Source organism: Sturnira hondurensis, unplaced genomic scaffold, assembly GCF_014824575.4.
Source record: "Sturnira hondurensis isolate 20B ecotype Veracruz unplaced genomic scaffold, ASM1482457v3 Scaffold0021666, whole genome shotgun sequence".
NCBI classification, from domain to species: domain Eukaryota; kingdom Metazoa; phylum Chordata; class Mammalia; order Chiroptera; family Phyllostomidae; genus Sturnira; species Sturnira hondurensis.
This window is the reverse complement of record NW_028094297.1, coordinates 479,708-494,503: the sequence shown is the minus strand read 5'-3', so window position 1 is coordinate 494,503 and position 14,796 is coordinate 479,708. Positions and strand designations below refer to the sequence as shown.

Sequence of the window (14,796 nt, the reverse complement as noted above, 5' to 3'; positions counted from 1 at the left end):
CTGATATATTACTCCACTTGTGAGTCCAAAAGCAACAATTAGTTGTTGGAGTGGGTCCTGAAGAGGATAGGCATTTTATTGGAAGGAAATTTTCTAAATGATGTCATAAAAATAATGTTTCAGAAAAAGAAGTGTAGTTTCTTCAAATATGAGATGAAAATCTGTGTCTGATGCCAGAAAAGCTCACAACAACTCAAGGGTCACAGAGTCTCTGTGTCATCAGATCCACCCCAAATTCTCACTACAAGCTTGAGCAGCCCACCTTTTCTCTATCACTGTCCCACTTAATTTTCACATGATAGACTAGGTGCAACTAGAAATTTAAATTTCTTAGTAATTCTCAAACTGGAATAATTAAGGTGATTGTGTAATTTTCAGCAAATTTAGTTCTGTAGCTGGAAGAAATAGATTATTTTAGAGCCACTACAGAAACTCTTTGGTTCTTTTTCTGTTAACAGAGATCGATAGCTCAGGAAAGCTAAATCTCAGATTTCCCTTCTTCCCAATCTCATCAGGTCACTAAGATTATGGCTCGATTTCTCAGTTTGGTTTGTATCACCAAGAACACCTCCTAGTGGGTAGCAAGGTACAAACTCTTTGGCTTAAGCACCATTCTTTCATTTTATTTAACATGCTGTCGCCCTGGCTGGTGTAGCTCAGTGGATTGAGCACGGGCCTGTGAACCACACAATCATGGTTCGATTCCCAGTCAGGGCACATGCCTGGGTTGCAGGCCAGTTCCTGGCAGGGAACTCACGAGAAGCAATTTCCCGGGAGGCAACCATACATTGATGTTTCTCTCCCTCTCTCCTTCCCTTTCCCTCTAAAGATAAATAAAATCTAAAAAAAACATGCTGTCTTATGCATAATGTGCAGTACAGGAAGAGTAAAGTGTGACCTTCCTAAAATGTGCTAAAAAACCCACAACAGCTGAGCCCAGCCCCTGTATCTCCATTTGATTGGCTCAAGGCCTGGCACTAGCTGTAGCCATCTCCAGGTTGTTTTATAGCTTATACCAACGGGCCTCAGACAGAACACAGGTGGAGGCTGACCTTGACCTGCACCACTAGGGAACCCTCAGAGCCTGTGCACCCAGTGGAACAGTTACAAAAGATATTGGAGTTCCAAGGGACATAGACAGTCCTATCAGCTCTCTGACTTTCCATTGGCCTACTGACAGCAATCAAGACTCATCTACAAAAGGATGGAGCACTCAGGCCACACACAGGGTATACCTTGAGTACAAAAATTGGAAGATAGAAGAGGCTATGCTAATAGACCCAGCAGAACACTTACTACATTAGACCGTGCTAGCAAGACACAGAGTCAAAGTAGATCTCCCTAATACATAGAAAAAAATACAGGGAAACAGTCAAAATGGGGAAACAAAGAAATATGGCCTAAATGAAAGAGCAGAAGAAAATTTCACAAGAAGAACTGACCAAAATGGAGATAAGTAATCTATGAGATGCAGAATTCAAAACACTGGTTATAAGGCTGTTCAGGGAATTCAGTGTATACTTCACTGGCATAAAAAAGATGCAGGCAGCAATGAAAAGAAATACTAATTGAAATAAAAAACATTTTGGAGGGACATCCAACCCATGGTCCATGGACCATATGTGGTCCAGGATGTCCACGAATGCAGCCCCACTAAAAATCTTAAATTAACTTAAAACATCATGAGATGTTTTTGTGATTATGTGTCACAATGTATTTAATGTGTGGGCCAAGACAACTCTTCTTCTTCCAGAATGGCCCAGAGACACCAAAAGTTTGGACACCCCTGCTTACAAGGAATCAATAGCAGAATGGATGAAGCCAAGAAGCAAATGAATGATTTGGAGCATTAGGAAGAAAAAAACAACTAATTATTATAAAAAGTAGAAAAAGAATACAAAAAATCATTGATAGTGTAAGGAGCCTCTGGGACAACTTCAAACACTGCAACATTCCCATTATAGGAATGCCAGAAGGGGAAGGGAAAGAGCAAGAAGTTGAAAACTTATTTGAAAAAATAATAAAAGAAAACTTCCCTAGCTTCGTGTAGGAAATAGACATACAAGTCCAGGAAGCACAGCCAATCCTAAACAGGATGGGCACAAAGGGGACCATACCAAGGCACATCATAATTAAAATGCCCAAGGTTAAAGATAAAGAGGGAACCTTAAAAGCAGCAAGAGAGAGCCTGATAATTCCCTTCAAAGGAGTTCCCATTAGACTGTCAGCTGGTTTTTCAAAAGAAACTTTGCAGGCTACAAGGAATTCACAAGATGTATTCAAAGTGGTGAGGAGCAAGTACCCACAACCTAGATTACTCTATCCAGCAAAGCTATTATTTAGAATCAAAGAACAGTTATTACACCAAACTATTATTATATGAAATGTCAATTGGACTCTTTTAAGACAAAGAAGATCAAACCTATGAACATTAAAATGGCAATAAATATATAACTACCAATAACGAAATCTAAAAAAACTAAGCAAACAAGCAGTACAGAAATGAAATCACAGATATAGAGAGCATTGTGATGTTGGCCTGTGAGGGAGTTCTGGGGGAATGTGGGAAAAGGGGCAGGGTTTAAGAAGTACTAATTGGCAGTTACAGAATAGGCAGGGGGATGTTGAGAATAAGTATAGGAAATGGAGTAGACAAAGAATTATATGCATGAAAGAAAGAGGGGAGATCGATAGAGGAAGTGGGCAATGCTTGGTATACGAGGGCATAGGGAAAAAATTGGGACAACTGTAATGAAATAATCAATAAAAATAAATAAGTAGAATAGACTAGAGTAAACAAATAGAAAATGGGGACAACTGTAATAGCATAATCAACATTAATTAATTAATTAATAGGAACAAGCCTAATAAATTCTTCAAAGTAGTCTTTCTTCTTCATTGCTGCCTCTTTCTCCTCCTTATCATTCTTTAGGCTGGAAAATGGACAGGATTTTATTCTAATTTCTCCTAATATGTTCATACTATCTATAAAATATCTATGTGGGTATGAGGGGTATAAAGAGTATCTCTTTTTCCAATGTAAGAGAACTCTCTGAGACAAGTAATTTATTCTTAATTGAGATTTAATTGACATAACAGTAGTTCCAAGTGTGCAACATAACGATATAATATGTGTATATAGTGTGGAATGATCACCACAGAAATTCTAGTTGATATCCATGACGACACATAATTACAATTTTTTATGTAATGAGAACTTTTAAGATCTCTCTTAATGATTTTCATATATACATGACACGGTATTAGTAAGCGTACTTAACAATTGTTCTTAATCTTGGAGGAATTATTTTCTTTTTATTTATTTATTTATTTATTTATTTTTATTTAACTCTTGTTCAAGTACAGTTTTCTTTCTTGTATTCTCAGAAAATTTGGGAAGAACAGAAGGACTAAAACCAGACAAAAAGGAAAAGAAATGAAGTACAAAGTACTGAAAGATAGAGCAACAATACAGTTTACAAGATATACGATTAATTACAAAAGAGGTTGAGAGAGAAAAAAAGGGGGAAATGAAAAAACACACACACAAACACACACACTAGAGAAGGAAAAAAAAAAAAGGAAGCACCCTTCCTTTGTTGGTTTCAAACTGTCCAAACCGTTTTTTGTGGTTGCAGCGTCTCTGAAGGCAGGTATGCAGGCGCTCGCGAGCAGGCTGAGGATTGGTCTGTGGTCACGCAGAGCCCCGGGAGGCTGCCTGTCTCCCGCGGTATCGGCACTGTCCTCCTCAGTCCCCTGGCGGGACCCAGGTGTTCCCACCCCTCCCCTGGATGGCTGCTGGGTGGGTGGGCTGTGAGGTAAGCTTCGGTCTTAGAGCCACTCAGTTCACTTTCCAATAGAGACTCTCCACAAAGCCTGTCTCTCAGCCCAGCCCAATCCCAAAAGACCAGCAATGACAGTGTCCTTCTTAAATCCCTCGCCCCCAGTGCTCCCCACCTCCCTCCCATCTCTGCCCCTCACCTTAGTTATTGTCCATGTGTCCTTTATACTTGTTCATGTGAGTCCTTCCCCCTTTCCCCTGTAGTTCTCTCCCCTCTGGTCCCTGTCAGCACGTTCTGTATTTCAGTGTCTTTGGTTACATTTTGCTTGCTTATTTGTTTTGTTGTTTAGATTCCTGTTAAAGGTGATATCATATGGTATTTGTCTTTCACTGCCTGGCTTCTTTCGCTAAGCATAATGCTTTCCAGTCCCATCCATGATGTTGCAAAGGGTAGGAGCTCCTTCTTCCTTTCTGCAGCATAGAATTCCATTGTGTAAATGTACCATAGTTTTTTGATTCAGTCATTGACTGATGGGCATTTAGGTTGCTTCCAACTCTTGGGTATTGTAAATTGTGCTGCTATGAACATTGGGGTGCATAGGTTCTTTTGGATTGGTGTTTCAGGGTTCTTAGGATATACTCCTAACAGTGGAATTGCTGGGTCAAAAGGCATGTACATTTTTAGTTTTCTTAGAAAATTCCATACTGCTTTCCATAGTGGCTGTACCAGTCTGCAATCCCACCAACAGTGAACTAGGGTCCCCTTTTCCCCACAACCTCTCCAGCACTTGTTTGTTTCTTTGTTTATGGTAGCCATTCTGACTGGTGTTAAGTGGTATCTCATTGTGGTTTTAATTTGCATCTCTCTGATAGCTAGTGATATCGAGCATCTTTTCATGTGTGTCTGGATCCTCTGTATGTCCTACTCGGTGAAGTGTCTGTTCAAGTCCTTTGCCCGTTTTTTAATTGAGTTGCTCATCTTCTTTGAGTAGAGTTGCGTGAGATCTTTGTATATTTTGGAGATTAAACCTTTGTCTGAGGTGTCATGGGTAAATATGTTTTCCCAAACTGTTGCTTCTCTTTTTATCTTGATACTGTTTTCCTTGGCCATGCAGAAGCTTTTAAGTTTGATGAGATCCTATTAGTTTATTCTTTCCCTTATGTCCCTTGCTCTAGGGGACGTATCAGTAAAAATATTGCTGCATGGAATATCTGAGATTTTCCTGCCAATGCTCTCCTCTAGGGCTTTAATGGTTTCCTCGCTTATATTTAAGTCTTTTATCCACCTTGAATTAATTTTGGTGTATGGTGTAAGTTGGTGCTAGAGTTTCATTTTTTTCTATGTGGCTGTCCGGTTCTCACAACACCATTTGTTGAAGAGGCTATCTTTACTCCATTTTATGTCACTGCCCGCTTTGTCGAGTATTAATTGACTGTAGAGATTTGGGTTTATTTCTGGGCTCTCTGTTTTATTCCATTGGTCTATGTGCCTGTTTTTATGCCAGTACCAGGCTGTTTTGATTACAGTGGCCTTGTAATATAGTATGATATCAGTTATTGTAATCCGTCCTACTTTGTTCTTCTTTCTCAAAATTGCAGCTGCTATTCAGGGTCTTTTGTGGTTCCATATAAATTTTTGAAGTGTTTGTTCTATGTCTGTGAAATATGCCATTGGCACTTTAATAGGTATTGCATTGAATCTGTAAATTGCTTTGGGTAGTATGGACATTTTGATGATGTTAATTCTTCCAATCCATGAACATGGTATATGTTTCCATTTGTTTGTGTCTCCCTTGATTTCTGTCTTCAGTGTTGTGTAGTTTTCTGCATACAGGTCTTTAACCTCCTTGGTTAGGCTTATTCCCAGATATTTTATTTTTCTTTTTGCTGTATCAAATGGGATTTCTTTCTTGATTTCTGCCTTTGCTGTTTCATTATTAGTATACAAAAATGCCTTTGATTTCTGGATATTGACTCTGTAACCTGCTGTTTTGACAAATTCATTTATTAGTTTGAGCAGTTTTTTGGTAGAGGCTATAGGATTTTCCATGTACACTATCATGTCATCTGCAAACAATGACAGTTTTGTTTCCTCCTTTCCGATTTGGATGCCTTTTATTTCCTTTTCTTGTCTGATTGCTGTGGCTAGAACTTCCAATACTATATTGAATAGAAGTGGTGAAAGTGGACAACCTTGTCTTGTTCCCGATCTTAGTGGAAAAGCTTTTAGTTTTTTTCCATTGAGTATGATGTTGGCTGTAGGTCTTTCATATATGGCCTTTATTATGTTGAGGAATGCTCCCTCTATTCCCATTTTTCTGAGTACCTTTATCATAAATGGGTGTTGAACCTTATCAAAAGCTTTGTCCACATCTATTTATATAATCATGTGGTTTTTGTGATTGCTTTTGTTTATGTGGAGTATTGCATTTACTGATTTACAAATATTGAACCCTCCTTGTATCCCTGGGATGAATCCCACTTGGTCATGTGTATGATCTTTTTGATGTATTGTTGGGTGCGATTTGCCATTATTTTATTGAGGATTTTAGCGTCTATGTTCATCAGCGATATTGGCCTGAAGTTTTCTTTCTTTGTTTTGTCTCTATCTGGTTTTGGAATTAGGGTGATGCTGGCTTCATAAAAAGAGTTGGGGAGTTTTCCCTCCTTTTGGATTTTTTGAAATAGTCTGTGAAGAATCGGGGTTAGTTCTTCCTTAAAAGCTTTGTAGAATTCTCCTGTGAAACCATCTGGTCCACGGCTTTTATGCAATGGTAGTTTTTTTATTACTTCTTCAATTTCATCTGCTGTTATTGGCCTGTTCAGGTTTTCTGCTTCTTTTTCATTGAGTTTTGGAAGATTATATTTTTCTAGAAATTTGTCCATTTCATCTAGGTTTTCAAATTTCTTGACATACAGCTCTGTATAGTAATTCCTTACAATCCCGTCTATTTCTGTGGTATCAGTTGTAATCTCTCCTCTTTCATTTGTGATTGTGTTTATTTGGGTCCTCTTTTTTTCTTGATGAGCCTACTTAACGGTTATCTGTTTTGTTTATCTTTTCAAAAAAACAAGTCCTGGATTCATTGATCCTTAGAATTGTGCTTTTAGTCTCTATGTCATTTAATTCTTCTCTGATCTTGGTTATTTCCTTCCTTCTACTTGCTCTGGGCAGTCTCTGTTATTGTTCCTTGAGTTCTTGGAGGCATCGGGTTAGGTTGTTTGTTTAAAATGTTTCTATTTTCTTTAGGTAAGCCTGTATTGCTATGAACTTCCCTATCAGGACTGCCTTCACTGTGTCCCATAAGTTTTGGATTGTCATGAGTTCATTTTCATTTGTTTCCAGAAACATTTCTATTTCTTCCCTGATTTTTATCTTGACTCATTCCTTGTTTAATAGCATACAATTCAGTCTCCATGATTTTGGGTGTTTTTGGTTTTTTACTGTGGGGTTTGTTTCCAATTTCAGTCCCTTGTAATCAGAGAAAATGCTTGGTATGATTTCTATTTTCCTAAATTTGTTGAGTCTTGTTTTGTGTCCTATCATGTGATCTATCTTGGAAAATGTTCCATGTGCATTTGAAAAGAATGTGTATTTAGCTTCTTTAGGATGAAGGGCTCTCTGTATATATATCAATTAGGTCCATTTCATCTAGAGTGTCATTTAATGCTGCAATATCTTTGTTGATATTTTGTTTGGAAGATCTGTCCATTTTTGACAGTGGGGTGTTAAAATCCCCTACTATAATTGTGTTGCTATCAATATCTTTTTTGAGGTCCTCTAGGATTTTCTTTATATATTTGGGTGCTCCTATGTTGGGTGCATATATATTTATGATGTTAGTGTCTTCTTGGTGGATTCTTCCCTTGAGGAATATGAATTGACCTTCTGGGTCTCTCTTTATGGCCCTGTTTTTGAAGTCTATTTTGTCTGATATGAGAATTGCTACCCTGTCTTTTTTTTCTTGTCCATTTGCTTGGAAAATTTGTTTCCATCCTTTCACTTTTAGTCTGTGATGGTCTTTTGACCTGAGATGGGTCTCTTGTAGGCAGCGTATGTGTGGGTCATGCTTTCTTATCCATTCAGCTATTCTGTGTCCTTTAATTGGTGCATTTAATCCATTTACATTTAAGGTTATTATTGATAGGTACTTATTCATTGCCATATATGTACCTGTGTTCCTCTCTGTCTCTCTCTTTTCCTTCCTTTCCTTAAAGCAGCCCTTTTAGTAATTCTTGTAGAGCTGGTTTAGTGGAAGCATATGCTTTTAGACTTCTTTTGTCTTGGAAGCTCTTTATTTGGCCTTCTATCTTGACTGAGAGTGTTCCTGGGTAAAGTAGCCTTGGTTGTAGGCCTCTGTTTCTCATTCCTTGAAATATTTCTAGCCATTCTCTTCTTGCTTGGAGTGTTTCCATTGAGAATTCAGTAGCCAGCCTTATCGGGACCCCCTTGTATGTTACTTCCTTCTTGTCCCTTGCTGTCTTTAGGATTTTCTCTTTGTCTTGGAGGTTTGCCATTTTAATGATGATGTGTCTTGCAGTAGGCCTCTTTGGGTTCCACCTGCTGGGGACTCTCTGGGATTCCTGGATCTGTGCCAGCTTATCTCTACTCAACTTAGGAAAATTTTCTGTTATTACTCTTTCAAGTAGGTTTTCTACCCCTTGTTCGTCTTCCTCTCCTTCTGGTATTCCTATTATTCGGATATTATTATGTTTCATGTTGTCTTGCATTTCTCTTAAATACTCTTCATTTTTTCTGATTCTCTTTTCCCTTATTTGGTCCTTCTGGGAGATTTTTTCTATCCTGTCTTGAATCTCACTTATGCGATATTCCGCCATATTGATTCTATTCTTCATACCTTCTACTGTGTTCTTCAGTTCAGAAATTGTATTCTTCATTTTCTCTTGGCCTTTACTGATGGTTTCTATTTCCTTTTTCATGTTGGTATTGTTTGCAGAGAGTTCATTGTAGCTCCTCTGTAGTTTCTGGTAGCTCGTTGTAAGCTCTTTGAATTTCCTGATAACCAGTGCTTTGAATTCCACATCTGATAGTTGACTTGCCTCTATTTCATCTAATATTCTTTCTGAGGCTTCCTTCTTTTCTTTCATTTGGGGATTGTTTCTTTGTCTTCCCATTGTTTGTGATACTCTTCTTGTTGTCCTCCACTTCTTAAATTGATCTGTTCTGGTTCCCTGGGTTTATGGTGTGAACTTCTGTGGTAGGATACCTGTGAAAGTCAATGGTGCAGTCTCCTGCAGGTATCTTGGTGTTCTCCACTTCCACCTACTCCTTTCTTTATTGTGCGCGTGTGATCAGTTGGGGGGGGGAGGCAAAATGGTTTATGATAGCAGAAGATTATTTTATGTTATTTACAGACACAGTGGGCAGAGAAGAAATAGACAATCTTTAGGCTATGTATAGAGTTAACCGTGCTCTTCAACCCAGCTTACCACTTTTAGGAAAGAGTGGGCATAAGTGTCTTGTTAAGAAGGGGGGGCTTGTGAGTTGTATCTAGAAAGCAGTGTGGTTGCGGGTGGTCAGATTTGAGGTAAGGTTTCAGTACAGGTTAGTAACTGGGTGTAGCACATCAGTAAATAGAGTAATAGAATTCAGGCACCTGTAAGGTGGTCTAAGGTCCGAGAGATGTGTTATGAAGTATTACTGCTGTACAGAACAGCTCTTATTTACAATAATAGTAGGAAACACTCACGTGATAGATTCTATTTGATCTGTCTAAATGGGGGTTATAGAGCTTGGGTAGTATTGCAAAGGAAAGCATGTAAAGTATAGAAAATCAGCAAAACACTGTGGAGGAAAGAGCAGTGGGAACCTATCAGGTAGTATAGTATACCCAGCCAGGACTAAAAAACCTGTACAGAAAGAGGTGGGATACAAAGATATTCTTAAAATAAAAAAAAGGAGTAAGAATAATGCAAAAAAATAATAACACACCTAAAAGAAAACTAAGCAACATACAAACAAACAATCCAACACACACACACACACATACACACACACACACACACACACACACATAACACACACACACTCAAAAGTCAAGAGAAAAGGGGAATAAGCAGAAAATTTGGGAAGAACAGAAGGACTAAAACCAGACAAAAAGGAAAAGAAATGAAGTACAGAGTACTGAAAGATAGAGCAACAATACAGTTTACAAGATATACGATTAATTACAAAAGAGGTTGAGAGAAAAAAAGGGGGAAAGGAAAAAACACACACACAAACACACACACTAGAGAAGGAAAAAAAAAAAGGAAGCACCCTTCCTTTGTTGGTTTCAAACTATCCAAACCGTATTTTCTGGTTGCGGTGTCTCTGAAGGCAGTTATGCAGGCTCTCGCGAGCAGGCTGAGGATTGGTCTGTGGTCGCGCAGAGCCCCGGGAGGCTGCCTGTCTCCCGAGGTATCGGCACTGTCCTCCTCAGTCCCCTGGCAGGACCCAGGTGTTCCCACCCCTCCCCTGGATGGCTGCTGGGTGGGTGGGCTGTGAGGTAAGCTTCGGTCTTAGAGCCACTCAGTTCACTTTCCAATAGAGACTCTCCACAAAGCCTGTCTCTCAGCCCAGCCCAATCCCAAAAGACCAGCAATGACAGTGTCCTTCTTAAATCCCTCGGCTGGCAGGCTGACGACCACAGAGTCCGCAGTTGCCACCCTTTACATTAACTTAAGCCCACAGGTCTCTGCCCAGTATTACATTAACCTGCCTGCCTAGATGAGGAGGGGGGAGTCAGTTCTCTCCCATGGAGTGTGTTGCCGGCCCACCAGGTGCCGGACCTCCAGCGTTCACTCTGTCACAGGCGCCCAGGCCCTGAATTCAGACGGGGCTTCTGTTTCCCACTGATGGTGCCGGCCCCCATTGCACTCGAATTCTCGTTGGTTCTCAAGCTCCACTGGAGGTCACCTGCCCTGGGCACGCCCAGGCGCAGCCCACAGCCTAGGAGGCCGCAGGCGCACAGCCGCTTTTGTCCCCACTGGCCTTCTGGAGTCCTCGCGGACATGTAGCTGTCTGGTTCCTCGGTCACACTCTCTCGTCTCCTAATTTCATAAATGTTGGGGAATTGTTGGTTGATTATGCTGTTCTTTGGTAGATCCACCCAGATTTTCCACCAGATGCATGAGAGCTGGGTTCCCTCCCTGCTACTCTGTCGCCATCTTCTATTTTCGGGTTTTTACCACTGATTATACTAGGTATGGGCTTGTCATATAAGGTGTTTATTGTGTTGAGACATGGCCCCTCTATCTTCTTAACTGAGAGTTTTTATTATAAAGGAATGCTGAATTTCATCACATGCTGCATCTATTGAGATAATGCAATTTTTATTCACCACTTTGTCAGTTTGGTGTAGCACTTTGATTGCTTTGTAGTTGTTAAACTATCCTTTCACTCCTGGAAAAAGTCCCAGCTGGTCATGGTTGTATGTTCCTTTAAAAGTGCTGTTAAATTTTTTTTGCTAGGATTTTGCATCTATGTTTACCAGGGATGTTAGCCTATAATTTCCTTTTTTAGTACTATCTTTGCCTGGCTTTGTATCAGGGTAATGTTAGTTTTACAAAATGCGATTAAATTGTTCCTTCCTCTTTTATTTTTTGAAGAGTTTAAGAAGGATTTGTATGAATTCTTCCTAAAATTTTAGTAGGTAATCTGTTCTTGTTGTTAGCTATAAAAAAACACACCAAGGGATTTTGTAAATTATAACTTACATAATAGTAACCTCCTTTGAAAACATCTGTTATTCTATAGGTTATTTGTCTTCTTTGGAAACATATTTCTTCTAGCAGATGATTGCCTGTTATAATCAAGAATAGAATATGTACATGGGAAAGCAAAGTGAAAAGTGTGGGTAAAATATAAAGTAATTTCCTCCACCATATTGACATATATAGAACCTAATTGAATTTATTTGCCTACTTCATGACTAGATCTACCTGTTTTGCCTTGTCTTTATATTTGTTTAGGATCCAAAGCGAGAAATTCAGAAGCTGTTAAAGTTTCTAGAGAAGGACCTGCCAGAAGAAACTGTGAATAAAATTCTCTATCATAGTTCTTTTGATGTGATGAAGCAGAATCCTTGTGCAAATTATACCACTGTACCATCAGTTGAAATGGATCATGCTGTATGTCCCTTCATGAGAAAGGGTGAGAACATCAAATCTTAGCTCTGGTATATCTTACTAGTCACATGAAAGAGAGTATAGGTGGATTAATAGAAGCATCATTACAAGAAATGGAAAGAGATTAAGGGAAAAAATCAGGAAAACCAAAAACTTAATAGAAAATATTTTATGGCAAAGACTCTATTGTTCCTGTAATAATAACATGTAAGACAAGTCTATTGAGAAACGCTTACTCCGGAGCCTCTATGTCAAGAAGCATGAGTCTTGGCACAAATTTCTATATCAGAAGAATGTCCTTCACTCGTCTGAATTATCTAGACATCTGTTCTTCATTCCTTAGAAATGTGGTGGTGGCAGTTAGCAGTCTTACATGATGTTAGACATTTTAAACTGAGGGAAAGTGTCAACTCCTTGAGGTTGTTGTTATGATTGTGGTAAGTCATTGCATCCTTGGCTTTGAACTCAATGTATAGCTATCATCTTGCACAAAAGAATGCTTTAATAAATAATAAATATGACTTGTATTGAATTGTATCTGTGTGTGCGGGAGAGAGAGAGAGAGGAAGACGATTCTGTTAACACCGTTGTCTATGTGTTAGCTATGTTATAAAACCACTTCCAACAATCACAATGACTTAAAACCACAAGATCAATTTTCATTCAATATCAGTGGTTGTTAGTCACCTTTGGGTGTTACAATTATGCTCAGTTTTTTTTGAGTCTGATCAGTGTTCATTGGCTCTTATGGGATTAACCTCTTATGCCTTCTCTTTCGGAACCCAGGCTGAAAGAGCTGCTGGTTTGTGGGATGTACCATCATTATGGTACAGAGAAAGTGAGGTAGTGGAAACATGTAATGCTTTTTAAAAGGTTCTGTTCAGATGTGGTATATATTGTACCTATTCGAAGTCCATTGGCCAAAGCATATCAAAAATTCAAGCCCACAGTTAGAGAGGTAAGGAAGAATCACACAACATGGGACAATTTTCAGAGCTGTAAAATCTTACGTGAGAGAGAGAATGAACCATTCAAACTGAGACAGTTTTGGAGAAACAGGTGTTTTGGTGAGAGCCTACAAAAGGAACTATGAAAGGTAAATTTAATAATTACAATGTGCCATCATGCATTGTACAGATATTTCTTTTAAAAAGTAAGTATGCCATAAATAAGCATTGCTCAGGACATCTGAATCACAAGCACGTAAGATTTTGCCTCCTAGGAGACATTTGGCAATATCTGGAGGTATTTTTGATGATCATGACAGGGGTGTGCAACTGACATCAAATACGTAGAAACAAAAGATGCTGATAAACATGCCACAGTGCAGAGGGAAATCCCACATCCTCCCCAAAATAATGGTCTGGCTTCAAATGATGAGAGTGCAGATGCAAATAAAAGGCCAAAGGTGAGAAATCCTCAGCTTCCAGATGTATTTTCTGGATTACTCAGAAATGTTCTGTGAAAACGACATTGTTTTTATCACATATTTGTTGCAAATTCTGTGTCCTGTATCTTTCTTTTGATTTTAAATATGGTTAATATTTTGAAGATTGAACAACCCTGTAATAAAGCTGTGATCAGTTACGTTTAACCCAGCAATTTTCCAATCTTACTTGATCATTGATCTTTTAAAATAAATATCATTTGACTTAAAATAATAAGTTTTTAAGAAGACTAAAAAATTCTTTGTTAACAAATCACTTAAAGCCAAAGATTAAAGATTTGATATGTTGGGTAGTCACCTGCTTATATTTCTTAAAGCTACTTAAAATATTTTCTTTTTTATATAAGCTCTGAGAAAAATGCATAGGAATTTTTGGAAAACTAAGAAGGTCTAGGAGTCTGAAAGTGGTAGTAGGAGTTAAGGAATAGAGTTATGGAGTAAATATGGCTTTCTAAAGTTGAAAGCTTAAAAATTTAAGTGTAATCAACTTAAAACTGATGTTAAAAGGAACTTTTACAGTAATATCAAATTTACCATTTATCTTTCTGTTCAGGTATTGTGGGAGACTGGAAAAACAAGTTTACTGTAGCCCAAAACGAGAAGTTTGAAGAAGATTATGGAAAGAAAATGAGAGAGTTTACACTAAAGTTTCGATCGGAGATCTAAGAAATAAGTGCTCTTTGTCCAATTCCTTTGATGGCATTTAAATTCGAAAAATATCTCTCTAAACACTTGGTGAAAGAAAATTCTAAATGTGATATTTTCCTATTTAATAATGTTAGTGATTTGCAATAGAATATTAAAAGAATTTCAGTCTACATATGAAAAATCAGTACTGTCTCTATAATTTTAACTACCATCCACACAGTTTTTACTGTTCTTAAAGACTAAATGAAATAAAGTTTAAAATGATAAATTTACCTGCTTTATTGTTTTAATTCAAGCTCTGGGTCTTTGGACTTGCAAAGAAGATATTTGAGTCTTTATGATAGATTGAATGGATCCAAATATTCCCCAAAAGACTTTAATTTCCCTTTGTTATAAGTTAGAATGATAACTATGTGGTGATGGATGATAACTTGTTGTGGTGATTACTTCACAGTATATACACCATTAAATTATTTGGTTGTACATCTGAAACTAATATAATTTTATGTATCAATTTTATCTCAATTAAAACAATAATTGATAGTGCCACTGCCGACTTCTTTGTTTTCTTAGAAATTCTCTGTTTCCTCAGAACATTTGCAGTGCCCTCGTACATTACTCATGATCATCTGATGTGAGTGAAACCAGGAAAATCAGATTTGTGCTGCCTGTCACTACCAGAGCCACCAAGTAGAGACAAGGATTGGATCTCTCTGGGGGCTTTATTCAGATGCCACTGATCTGATAGTGGGTTATGTACTGTCAAAAACAGCTCAGCATCTCACTTCAA

At 38.3% G+C, this 14,796-nt stretch overlaps 1 long non-coding RNA gene and 1 pseudogene across 1 annotated transcript; one reads left to right on the top strand and one right to left on the bottom strand.

Moving 5' to 3' along the window:
• LOC118978259 (UDP-glucuronosyltransferase 2B31-like) overlaps nt 1-14,796 on the bottom strand; it is a 421,339-nt pseudogene that overhangs the window by 42,943 nt on the left and 363,600 nt on the right.
• On the top strand, nt 11,569-14,494 carry LOC118978270 (uncharacterized). The gene is made up of 2 exons (XR_005064680.1): nt 11,569-11,936; nt 13,912-14,494. It is a non-coding gene; the product is annotated as an uncharacterized LOC118978270 (long non-coding RNA).